This window comes from Mustela lutreola, chromosome 18 (genome assembly GCF_030435805.1).
Source record: "Mustela lutreola isolate mMusLut2 chromosome 18, mMusLut2.pri, whole genome shotgun sequence".
Taxonomy (NCBI): Eukaryota; Metazoa; Chordata; class Mammalia; order Carnivora; family Mustelidae; genus Mustela; species Mustela lutreola.
The window spans coordinates 4,030,923-4,044,415 of NC_081307.1; the positions used below are offsets into that span (position 1 = coordinate 4,030,923).

The 13,493-nt window shown below is 44.1% G+C and overlaps 1 long non-coding RNA gene across 1 annotated transcript; it reads right to left on the bottom strand.

The window, feature by feature from the left end:
- Positions 1 to 338: 338 nt before the first annotated feature.
- Positions 339 to 8,652, bottom strand: LOC131820600 (uncharacterized). Its single transcript, XR_009349711.1, has 4 exons — positions 8,335 to 8,652; positions 1,330 to 1,438; positions 872 to 905; positions 339 to 427 (listed from the first exon to the last, which is right to left on the bottom strand). It is a non-coding gene; the product is annotated as an uncharacterized LOC131820600 (long non-coding RNA).
- Between the last annotated feature and the right edge of the window lie 4,841 nt (positions 8,653 to 13,493).

Here is a 13,493-nt window from a genome sequence, read left to right on the forward strand (position 1 = left end):
GTTATGCTAAGAGATATCAGAAAATCAAGAGAAAGAAGAGCAGTATGGCACATTTGCTCACACCTGGCGCTGATATGTAAAAAAACATATGATCATTTCTACATCAGCAATCTGAATTTTCACCTGAGACCTCACCTTCAGGGTAACAGGAAAGTTCACTCAAGCTTTAAGCTGGCTGGAGAGTGGCATCTCCCTCTCTTTTCGATGATTCAATCTCTTGAACAAATGCTCAGTTTCTACCCTCCACCCCCAGAAAAGCTGGCTTTTCTCCAAGAAGCATCTAGGTACGGGGTGATGGAATTGGTGGGACTGCCAGGGCTCATGATGATCTCATGGAGGTAAAGTTGATTATAAGGCATATAATCATATAAATTATAGAGGTTTGTTTATTTAAAAGAACAAAAAGGCAAGGACAGCCAGGAAGCCCCTGAAAAAGAAAAATAGGAAAGGGTAAAACAAGAAAATGCTATAAAATCTCCAGAAATAAACTGGTGTGTTATTGGCAAATAAGTAGACACAAAGGCTGGCGAACAGACTAGAAAATTTAGAGAAAGATCCAATTGCATATGGAAACTTAGTGTATAATAAAGGAGGCATCTCAAATCAGTGGGGGAAAACCAGGCATTTTAATAAGTGGTTTTAAGATACTAGGATAGCCTTGTGGAAAAAGATAAATGTAGATTCATTCTCCACATGATACACATAAATTCCAAATGGGTCAGAGACTTCAGTGTGAAAAATTGAGTACCACAACTGCTAGAAGAAGTGTGTAATGGATGCACCGAGCAAACTTCCCTAAGGTTTTAAATCCAGAAGCAATGAGAGAAGAGATTAATAAGTCTGACTACATAAGGAAAAAAAAAAAGCTTACTTGGCAAGAAATCCCATAAGCAAAGTATAACAGCCTGCAGGGAAAAATTATAGACAAAAGGTTATTTTTCCTAATATATAAACAGTTTCTAAATTAAAGAAGAACAAGACCACAAATCTATAGAAACAAGGACTAGACTAGAAAAATCAATAGACAAGTCACAAAAAACGAAATCCAAACAGCCCTTAACTGTATTCTCAACCTGGCCTACAATAAGAAAAATGCAAATTAAAACTCATGGAGGGAAAAAAAACAAAAAACAAAAAACAAAACAAAACAAAAAAAACTCATGGAGGGACCGTCCCTCTCACTTAGCAGGTTGACAAAAGCCAAAATGTTTGACAACATAATCTGTTGGCCATGCTGCGGGAAGATGGGCATTCCTATACATTGCTGATGGGAATGCAAAATGGCATAATTCCTATGGAGGGAAATTTGGCAATATCTAGCATAATTACATAAGCATCTCTTCACTGGCCTGGATTTCCCGCGTAGGTATCTATTCCAAAGATAGTGTAGCAAAATAAGAAAAGATGCATGTACAAGGCGAGCTCTTCTTGCAGCACCCTGTAATTTAACAGAAAGGAAAAGGAATAGTAAGTATTCCCATATACTAGTACTGCATACTTATTTCCAGATTATATCAATAAGTGGAGAGTACAAGTGAAGAAATGTTAATATACCATCTATTTCATAAAGGAAAAGAATATTATTGTATATACACATATTGTATATAAACTTGTATTTTAAAAAATGGAACGATAAACCATAAAGAAGGAGGAAAGAGATTACAGATAGGGAAAAAAAGAGCATAGGTTTGAGAAAATAGTATAGAAAGCTAGACTTCTCTGACTGTAACCTGTCTGGTAGATTTGATTTTAAAACCAGGTAAATAAATATTTTTTTAAGCTTATTTATTTTTCTTAGTAATCTCTGCGCCCAATGTGGGGTTTGAATACACAACCCTGATATCAAGAGTCGCCTGCTCTAACAACTGAGCCAGCCAGGCAGCCCTGAAACCAGGTTAGTATTTTGTACGATTATAAAAAGTTAAATTTACAAAGGAAAAAAATCCCTAAGAATTGAAAGCAACTACACAAACAGACCAAACTGTATAACTGTATATTGAGCTGGTAGCCTAATGCACAGAAGTGAGATATTTTAAGGGACTTTATTTATTTTTTATTTTCTTTTAAAAAGATTTTATTTATTTATTTGACAGACAGAGATCACAAGAAGGCAGAAAGGCAGGCAGAGAGAGGGGGGGAAGCAGGCTCCCTGCTGAGCAGAGAGCCCGATGTGGGGCTCGATCCCAGGACCCTAAGATCATGACCTGAGCTGACCTAAGATCATGACCTGAGCTGAAGGCAGAGGCTTAACCCACTGAGCCATCCAGGCACCCCCTTTTAAGGGACTTTAATTTAGAGTAATCTGATTATATATCCGGAGTCGGATAGATCCTGAAGACAAAGAGTACTCACCCCCCCCACACACACACACACAAAAACACACACAAAAACAGAAACCAAACCTGTTTTCAGTAATCCTATCATTGGCGATGGTGTTGGTATTATTAGTTTCAGATCGTTGGATGTGGATTGTGAAAGGAAGCAAATCAGTAATTATGGTGGGATCATTGGGAAAAAAAAAAAAAAGAGATATCGATGTAAGGTTACAAAACAACATCAAGTAAGAAACACTGAGCTCCTGAATTTAATCTGGATGTATCAATATGAGTTCATCATTATTTTATCTTTTTTAGAATCTATTTCTTAATTCTATCCACTGAAAACACCTAGAAACAATGATCATTCCATGAAGAGCTGGCTCAACCCATACCCAGATTGAACCGTTGGAATCCCATTTCCTACTAAAAGGAGTCGGGGGGAGAATTCATTTATCCAACCTTTCCTGGATAAATGTATCTCATCATGAGCAGATAGTTGATGAGGGCACGTTTTCCTTTAAAGAAGTAATCTAGCTAATAAATGAAGAAGGAATGAAAGGATGTCATAATTTTGCAACAACTAATTAGTTGTTCTAGCCAATGATCACCAACACCTGCTAATATCACTAAGCGAATACGTCTCTTTGCCAAAAAGTCCAATCTGAGTATGAACAAGCACTAGATTTAACCACCCACAAAGGACTCAGGAGCACATTAAATCACCTTTTCGGGAGATGATCAGCAAAACCAGAGGCTTCGGGTTTCTTCAACAAATAAATCACAAGGGGCGGGGCGGGGGGGGAAATGCGATGAGAGGGAACCAACAGATTTTTAAAAATAGGAGATTTATGAACCAATTGCAGTGTATGGATCTTAATTGGATCATGAGTCAAATAAATTGTAAAACAATTAAAGATAATCAGGAAAATGTGAATACTGGTTGATGTTTAATGATTTGGGGGGTGGTAGGTGAGATAGAGTTTAAACACGACTGATCATGGTTTGGTAACGTTGAAGATGGATGATGAGTAGCCATAGAATCATTATACTCTCCTGTCTACTTTTGCATATGTTTAGAATTTTCCATAATAAATGATTGCTTTCGAAAGCCCACTCTGGATAGGGAAATCTGACTATTATCCTCTCTTTGCATTCCTGCTACAACAATCCTAACCTTCCCGGAGGCAAATGAATGTTCAGAAACCACATGCAGGATTGTACTAGAGAAAAGCAACTGACATATTTCCAAAAATATTATCCCCATTTTGGAATACTTATTTTTGGTAGAAAATGCCAAGTTCCGTATTACGTGTGTTGAATTTGAGATTCCCAGTTCCAGTAGGAGTTGAAAATTCAGGACTCCCACCTGGGAGACACACCAGGGTAGACGCTAAGGCTGATAACACCAGTAGAAAAAGCAGGGTAGGGGGCCCCTGGGTGGCTCAGTAGGTTAAGCTTCAGACTCTTGTTTTCAGCTCAGGTCGTGATCTCGGGGTCATGAGATTGAGCCCCGCATCAGGTTTGGCGCTCAGTGAGGAGCCTCCTTGTCCCTCTCCCTTTCCTTTGCCCCCCCCTCTCTGAAAATGAATAAATAAAATCTAAAAAAAAAAAAAAGAAGAAGAAGAAGAAGAATGGGCAGAAAAGGAACAAACTGGGACTTGGGTAGAGCTTTTCTTTCCTTCCTTCCTTCACTCATTCATTCAAAAATATATGGGATAAATACTTATGAGATACTGGAACCTGCAGATGAAAGGTAAGGTTTGTTGAGGAAGAAAGTCACTTAAACAAAGATATGATAGCATTAAGGTCTGTAATCAAGGTATACAACAGACTCAGTGGGTACACGGAAGACCTCTTAAGTTTGTCTGAAGGAATCAGAGACAGGCTCATGTTTAGGAGGCCAGGAGAAAACACTAAAGCTGAGAGTAGTGGCTATGCCTCAGTTCTGGCTAATGAAGATGTTTTTCATTCTGATGAAAGGAAAGTCCTTTTCTGCCCGCTTCCTTCCTTGCTGCTTCCTGCTTTTGAATGCAGTACCAGACTATGATACTTGGAGCAACAGCAGCCATCTTGTGACAAGTAACAACCAATCTTGAAGACAGAAAGTCAACATAGGGAGGTTGTTTGAAACTGCCTGGGTCCTTGATGACATTGCTGAACAGGTCAGCACGCCCTAAACAGCCTACCTCTGGACTGAGTGAACAATAAATGTTCTTGGGTCACCTGGGTGGCTCTGTAGGTTAAACATCTGCCTTCGGCTCAGGTCATGATCCCAGAGTCCTGGGATCGAGCCTCACATCAGGCTCCCTGCTCGATGGGGAGTCTATTTCTCCCTCTACCTCTGCCCTCCCCGCTGCTTGTGCTTTCTCTCTCTCTCTCTCTCTGACACACAAATAAATAAATAAACAAAATCTTTTAAAAAATAGTTTCATAGTGAAGACACTTTAATTTGGATACTCTATTACTTGCAATGACATAAACTTCCTGCTGATGCAGTGTCTCTTCTCTACCAAACCATGAATTACTGGGAGAAGCAGGATAGCATAACGGCTCCAGCAAGCCTGTGTTGATGTTTATAAGATGACTAGTGACACCAATGAAGGATGGGAGTGGGAGAGGTCAGACTCTAAAGGAGTGGGTGGGTGGTAAGTGTTAGCTTCTAGGATACCCCCTACCCACGGAGGAAGAATATAAAAGGGGGTCAGGGTCAAAGCGAGATATGGGTGGAGCCAGAAGGTAGGGGTTTAATGCACAGCCCTGCCCTCTGGGTGTCCTGTCCCTGGGCTCCATCCTCCGGGTGCCCTTCTCGCCCATCGCCCGCCGCACAGGGGATCCCCCACAGCAGACGGGCTGCCTCCTGCTTTACGGCAGCTACAGACACTCTCTTGTCAGGAAAAGGAGCAAAGCAAAGCAGGATCAAGGAAAGAGTTTCTCTCAGGGTGGGAAGACTTGAGCATGTTTGTGGACTGGAGGGAGGGAAAAACTGAAGATAGGAGTAAAGGGAGCAAAATTGAGGAGGTAGAAAGGATCAAGAGACAGAGAGGAGGAGGTTTTTTTCCTCATGAAAACTGAACTGAAGAGACTATTCAAAGACCCGTTGAGGGGAAGGAAATTCAGAGAACGTTCCTGGCTGACTCAGCCTCAGAAAGTGGTGTGTAGTAGTTTTAGGGAATTTAAACAGAGTTTGGTCTCCAGGGGCCTCCCAGACTCTATCTCTCTATGGGTTCCCCAAGGTCAAGGGCTCTGGTTTCTGTTTTAGAAATCAGTTTTGAGGGGTGCCTGGGTGGCTCAGTTGGTTAAGCCACTGCCTTCGGCTCAGGTAACGATGCCGGAGTCCTGGGATCAAGTCCCATATTGGGCTTCTCCTGCTTTGCAGGGAGCCTGGTTCTTCCTCTCCCTCCGCCTCTCCCCCTGCTTGTGCTCTCTCTCTCTCTATCTCTGTCAAATTAATAAATAAAATCTTTTTTTAAAAAGTGGGGGAAAAAAAAAAGAAATCAGTTTGACTAGTGTGAGCATACTGCTTAGGCTGAGGGCACTTGTCCTGCTCTAACCTAGTCAGTGACTCCTGGACTCGAGACAGCTCTGTTGGCAATCCCCCAGCATCGTGACCTTCAGTGTCCCCATTTCCAGAATGATTTGGAAATGATTACTTAGGTCAAAGGGCTGCTGGTCATTCAGTGTTTTACATTCATGTGTTTACATTCATGTGTTTTACATTTGAGAACACTGCTCAGAAAAAATGTTAACTATTATAATATTTATTCCACAAAATCATTGAACAACGACTGTGTACCAGGCACCATGCTAGGTGCTGGGATACACAGCGGCAAGTTAAACTACATGGCATGCTTGTGTTCAAGACGGTCTTGTTAATGCCACCGGGGGAATAAGATATGTAGTGGTGGGAGTTTCTGCAGAGTCTGTTCTGGGGTACTTGCCTGCAGAGGTTTTAGTAAAAGGCATCTAGAGGAGAAAGCCAGAATGGTAATTCATTGTTGTGTCACGAAACATAACTGCCCGGCAATAGACCAGTGTGGTCAGCCCTGGAAAACGAAATCAGAACTTCCCTCGTGAATGTGGAAGCAGGGTCAGTAAGTTCCTGCCCACCCAGAACCTCGGGACGTGACCTTGCTGCCAAATGGAATGTTCGCAGATGCACTTAGTTAAAATGAGGTCATACTGGATTAGGGTGGACCCCACACCCGAAGTCTGTGTCTCGATAAGAAGAGGGAACGTCACACAGAGAGACGAAAGAGAAACAGAGGCAGGTTGAAGGGACACACCTCTGAGCCAAGGAAGACCTGAATCCACCGGAAACGAAGACAGAGGAAGGAGCCTCCCCTCCGTGGAAGCTGAGCCCCGCTTCCCCTGGATTTCCGACTTCTAGCCTCTAGGACTGTGAAGGAATACATTGTTCACCACCACCACCCCCAACCATGTGGTCATTTTTTTAGGGCATTTTTTAGGGCAGCCACAGGAAACGCATACACAGGGCAGGGCGAATCCGGTTGGGGTAAATGGCCTGTGGTTTCTGTTCAGGAAAACCAGCTAGTCAGCTTCGTTATGTGGCTTTACCTGCCTAAGCCATCTCACTGTTGGCCATCCTCCTGTTGGCCAATTAGGGAACCTTCTCCCTGCACAGAGCTGGGGCTTCCCCTGCAACTTTTTTTGAGGACTTCGGGCTCAGGCTCCCTCCTGCTCTTTCTTCTTTTCTTACGCGGTTCAATACAACTGATGTGCTGTCACTAAATCTCCAGTCAGGCATTCCCAGATCGGACCATCTGGAGTTCGCAGATAGGAACTTCCACAATTGCATTTAGATTCTTCTTTATTTCCCTCAGAATTCTGGGGGGTCCAGTTCATTCCCTCTCGTGCCAGTCCCGTGGCATCAGCGTAGGACAGAGGTCCTTCAGAAGGGGACGGGTTCTGGAGAAAGTGCCGAGGTGGGGATCAGGACAAGGTGACTGGAGAACGAAGGCTCTGCCATCCTCTGTCTTGCTTCTACTAGATGAATGTTGGTGAAGAGACTTAGCCTCCCTCTCATAGGAAGACAGGGACTCCATCAGTTTCAATTCTCCCCCTTCTGGTTCCTTCCCACAATCTGTGTCGTTTGGATTTAAAAATAAATTGTGTCCCAATAAACAGCTGAAAGAAACATGAGCTCGTTCCCTGGCCATCTTCCACTCCGGTCAGAGCGTGGACTTGGGGCCAACACTCTCTTTGGCAGGAGGTGTGGCCCCTGATGGGCGGCTGTCCTGGGCAACCTGGTGTGAGACTTATTTCTGTTCGTGTTGGTTTTCCTTAAGTTGCCAGACCCGAGGGTCAAAGACTACATGATATTAGTATTTGTAGTTACAGGAGTGTGCTTTGCCTACAGCAAACACTCAGGAAATGGCAAAAAATGAGAACTACTTTTAATGTACTTATTTTTTAGTATTTAGCTTTTAACACCATTACATTAAAACCTTTGGTTTACTGATGACCCATGGGATATGCTCAAAACAAACTTGGTTTTCTCTCCAATTGTCCTTTTATTTAACTAATTACTTGATTATTTATTTTAAAGATTTTATTCATTTATTTGCCAGAGACAGAGCCCTAGAGTGTAAGAGCGCAAGCAGGGGGAGAGGCAGGGGGAAAGGGAGAAGTAGGCTCCTCGCTGAGCAGGGAGCCTGATGAAGGACTCAGTCCCAGGACCCTGGGATCCTGACCTGAGCCGAGGCAGACGCTTCACCGGCTGAGCCCCCAGTCGGCCCTCCCGTTGTCCTTTCCAGTGTGTTCTTTGGTGATTGTCCTGGGCCTTGGATGGGGAATTGGGCAGACCCGTGACCTCTCTGCTGACGGCTCTCTGGTCACTACAGGTTCTCAGCAACAGAGACTGCTCAGCCTAACGTGTTAATCCAATAATTCAGCCTGCCCTCCCAGGGAAGATTCCCCCTCGCACTCCCACCCCCACGCTGAAGTAGATAGGGAGCCTGCTTTTAGGGGAGGGTGTGTGGCCTCTGATTTCACTTACCATCAAGGAGGAGAAGAGGTCCTTCCTGGGGCCTGACTGGCCAGCGCGGGCCTGGCTGGGTGCAGAGCTGTGCTCCCCTGGGAGGGGGCTGAGAGGGAAGAGGCAAGGGCCGAGCCACTGACTGCTGAGATCCTTCTGGCCTCAAGAAGCAAGCCCTGTGCCTTGCAGCACATAATTCGGACAGAATCCAAGTGCCAGCGCTCCCCTGCTTGGCCCCCAAAACAGGGCAGATGGCGGTAAAGAGCAGCAGGAAGAGAGGGTTCGCCTCCCCGCCTGCCTTCCTCGGGCCCTGCGGGGAGCACGGTCATGGCGCTCGCTCTGAGGAGAGCCAGGAACCCACCTCAGGCACAAAATCGAAGCAAAAAACTCGGCAGCCAGAATAGATAATCTTTAAAGGAAAAGGCAAATTTAATGGAAAAAAATCCACGAGGAACAAAATGTTACTCATTTTTCCTTCTGTCCCAGGCTCCATTGTGGTGACAGAGCTTTCACTGAGCCTGTCTTTATTTAAAATTTCGATACGCTGCTCATCCTGGATTTTTTCACTGATTTTGAGCTTTAGAGTTATTGCAATGAAATATTATCCATCTTAAATTGCATTCGGCTGTACGCATCAACACACACACACATGTGTAGAGGTTAAAAAAATGGCCACCTGCAGTCCAGTTGGCAATAATGGTTTTCACTGTCTTGCACTTGATATCGTACTAGAGCTCTCTAGGTCACCCTCGGGGGAACACCGCTGTTTACAACTTCCTGTGAGCCTATTGTTATCTAAAAATGAACAATTTGAATATAATTATTTGTATTAATAATTCGTTTGGCACTCGGTTCAGTTTTGAACCTGACAGTCCTCACTGGTTTCCTCTAGCCCTGGCCTGCTTCTTCTGCCTTAACCACTGCTCTGAAAATGGTGGGGAACATCAACCAAGAACCTCCTCTCGCTCAGTGAGTTTGCCAAAGCTTCACCTTTCCCTTTGGGCTGGCCATGCAGCTTGGGGCCCACAAACACCCCCCTCCCCCCCCCCCCCCCCCCCCCCCCCCCCGCCCCAGGCTGCCCTGCTAATCCTGTGCTCCGACTGTGCTCTCCTCCCCCAGCCTGCTTGGCTCTCGATAAACATCCCACCTGCTGTGTGCGGTCATGAACAACAATGGGATAAGCCTTTCTGTTTTGTTCTTTGACCAGTCCAGATTGCTCCTGGTATGACTACATAATGTCCAGTCGGGCCCATTCTCAATTTAGTTATGTCAGGGTCTGTAATTTTTGTTTTTTTTTTAAAAGATTTTATTTATGTGACAGAGAGAGACACAGCAAGAGAGGGAATGCAAACCAGGGGAGTGGGGGAGGGAGAAGCAGGCTTCCTACTGAGCAGAGAGCCCAACACGGGCTCAATCCCAGCACCCTGGGATCGTGACCTGAGCCGAAGGCAGACACTTAACGAGTGAGCCACCCAGAAGCCCCAAATCCTTTCCCCCTTTTTAAAAATTTAATTAAATTAATTAATTTATTTTGTATTAACATATAATGTATTATTTGCTGCAGGGGTGCAGGTGTGATTCATCAGTCTTACACAATTCACCGCACTCACCATAGCACATACCCTCCCCAGTGTCCATAACCCAACCACCCTCTCCCTCCCCCTACCACCCCTCTAGCAACCTTCTAGGAATTTACCCTAAAGATGCAAATATAGTGATCCGAAGGGGCACGTGTACCCGAATGTTTATAGCAGCAATGTCCACAATAGCCAAACTATGGAAAGAACCTAGATGTCCATCAACAGATGAATGGATAAAGAAGATGTAGTATATATACACAATAGAATACTATGCAGCCATCAAAAACAACAAATCCTGTCATTTGCAACAATGTGGATGGAACTAGAGGATATTATGCTAAGCGAAGTAAGTCAGTCAGAGAAAGATAATTATCATCCCTCTGATATGAGGAATTCAAGAGGCAGGGCAGGAGATCATGAGGGTAGGGAGAGAAAAAATGAAACAAGATGGGACGGAGGAGGGAGATAAACCATAAGTGACTCTTAAACTCAGGGTCTATAGTTTTAACAGGTGCCTGACGATTGCAATGTAGAAGCCCAATTAGAGAACAATGCTCTCTACCAGTTCTTGACTTGGTGTGAGTGTAGGAATCTTCTAACCAACCTCACCTGTGAACATTATTAGACATGTTGATTTTCAGTCGTGGACCCACGAACCAGAAACCCCCAAGGTCAATGATTTCGATGCATGCTAGTGTTCTAGAACCACTGTTGAAAAAAGATACAGATTGCTGGACCCACACAGAGATTTTTTTTTTAACTTTTTCTAAAAAAAGATTTTATTTATTTGTTTGTCAGAGAGAGAGAGTACAAACAGTGAGAGTAGCAGGCAGAGGGAGAAGCAGGTTCCTGCTGAGCAAGGAGCCCAATGTGGGACTTGATCCCAGGTCCCTAGGATCATGACCTGAGCCTAAGGCAGGCGCCTAACTGACTGAGCCACCCAGGCGTCCCCCAGGTAGAGATTCTGATTTCATTGGTCTGAGTTAGAGTCCTGATTCTTTGAGAAAGTTCCTCAGGTAATTCCTGTGAGTACTGGGGTGGGGGTGGGGGGTGAGAACTACCACGCAGCGCCCATCTAGGTTTGATTAGGGGTGTCTCTTCCTGGTTCTCCAGCAGCATTTTTCTCTGATAATTTCAGAGAAAACAAAGGTCTTCCCTAACTGTAGTCTACTGAGTTAAGAGGAAAGAAAATGCTTTCATGACAATGCCATTCTAAGCACCTTGGCTTCCAGGAAGGCTCTTTGGATTTGTGTGGATTTTAGTTCACTTTTTTTTTTTTTTTTTTTTTCTCCTCTGAACTCCCACAGGGTGACAAAAACCTCACAAATGTAAAAGAACAGTTGTTCTCAACCTGTCTGGAAGAGATGTAGTTCATATTGATCTAATTCACATCTCCTGGGAATACCATCTATTCCTGACGAAATGTTTAAGAAATTTTCTCATTAAATTTAGGAAGATTAAGTCATGTTCTCAGAAACCAGTCACTCACTCAGCTGTCAGTCACACGTCCAGTGATCTTCAAACATTGACCTTTCTCAGTCTGGCCTAATGTAATTATCAACATTTTCTCACCCAATAGTATAACCCTACCAAATGCGAACCATGGCCACCAAACAGCTTCCCTCTTATAACAAAATTGTAAGAAAACTTTTTCATGTGCTTATTACTTACACTGAAGAGTTTTCTAATACAAACTATGTAAATATGGCAGTCACTAAATACAATTTCAGGCAGAGGAAACAATACAGTAAGTATAAATAGGAATGATAGGGCTCCACAGAATTCCACTTCCCAAACATAAACAGTCCTCCTGTGGTGTGTACTTCAGGCCATTTCCTACTGTTAAAAAAACAAAATTCAACCGAGTACATTTGAAGATCTAACTGGCTTCCTCAAGTGATTCATGAATCAGGCAGCATCTCATCTAGCAAGTCGAGAGGAGCTCATGAGGTGTACAACATGGGTTTTTATAGGAAAGAGGGTGGGGCAAAGAGTTAAGAGCAAAATAAAAGAAAGATTGTTTCAGGCAGTCGTCTTCCCTTAGGGGGAAGTGGGGGGGCGGGTCTTAGGTGACCTCATTTTCCTTTCTGGGGAGGGAGAGAACCCATGTGACAGATTATCTCATTGGTACTGACCAGAAAATTCCAAGTTGATTGGTTTAAAATTCCATTCCTGGAGCGGTTGGAAGTGCGATTAAGTCTTGGTTTGCTGTCCTGGGGTCAAGTGACTCTACCTTGGCGCACAGTTGTTGCTGCTGTTGTTGTTGTTAACACCATTCACTCATTCATTCGTGAATATACAATATTTATTGATCGCCTTTACCGTCTCAGCTGTGTGCAGGGGATCCAACTGTGAATGAGACGGGGCGCCTGGGTGGTTCAGTGGGTTAAGCCTCTGCCTTTGGCTCAGGTCATGATCCCAGGGTCCTAGGATTGACCTCCGCATCGGGCTCTCTGCTCGGCGGGGAGCCTGCTTCCCCCTCTCTCTCTGCCTGCCTCTCTGCCTACTTGTGATCTCTGTCAAATGAATAAAAAAAAAATGTGAATGAGACCAACATGATTTTTTACTTCATGGATCTGCTAAAAAGAAAACCACAAGCCCAAAATGGCATTGTAGTCTGGGCCCAAGGGTGCAGGGCGCCTGGGGGGGGGGGGGTTCCCAAACAGAAGGTTCAGACACTCACCTCTGACAAAATACAAAGGCAGAGAGACGAGTGGTGATGCAACCAGAAAGGAATTTCTTTCCGGGAGGCTGGCCCTGGAGGGGCAGTAGACTAATATCTCAAAGACTTGTCTCCAAAGGGCTGAAAATCCTTCGAGGCTTATATAAGGAGAATGTGGGGCAAATATCCGTGGGTACGTGCGGGTGGCCAGTAGAGGTCAGGTCCGCTGATCCTTGTCTTGGCTTTAATCAACATGTTGTCTTGCTGTTGTCTGGGCAACTGTTATTGCTTGAGGGGTAGTTTCGGTCCCCATCATGGGATGCTGTGCCTGAGTTAAGAGATAAGCTGAAAAAAAGCTTAGCCAGTTACAAAGTAGAGACTGAGGTTGGAGTGGACGCCGTGGAAGTCCTCTTCCAGCATCACTTAGGCTGATTCACCAAACCCACGCTTACTACCCAGCTGAACTGCACTTTGAAACTCCTCCGGAATGCAATCAGGAATTCTCGGCATCAGTGAGGTCATCTGTCTCATGGGCCCTCTCCATGCCCCCCAAGAGAAGACACGGTGATGTGCATGATGGGACCCCTGGCTTTCTCCCTTTAAGAGAAAGTGAGCTTGCCTAAAACCTTTCTTTCTTCTTCTTCTTCTTCTTCTTTTCTTTTTTGCTTTTTACCTCCTCTCCCCACCCTCCTTCTTATAAAAACCTTCTATTTTGTCCATCTCCTCCAACTGCTTGCTAGATAGGATGCTGCCTGATTCCTGAATTGTTTGAAAAAACCAATTAGATCTTCAAATGTACTCAGTTGAATTTTGTTTTTGTTTTTTTAACATATCTTACATATAAATATGAATACAATTTCTCATACACAATTAGTTGAGTTTTTAATAAAGAAATGAATTCCTGTCTCAGCTCTCTTTTCCTGTGTGGATTCACCAAG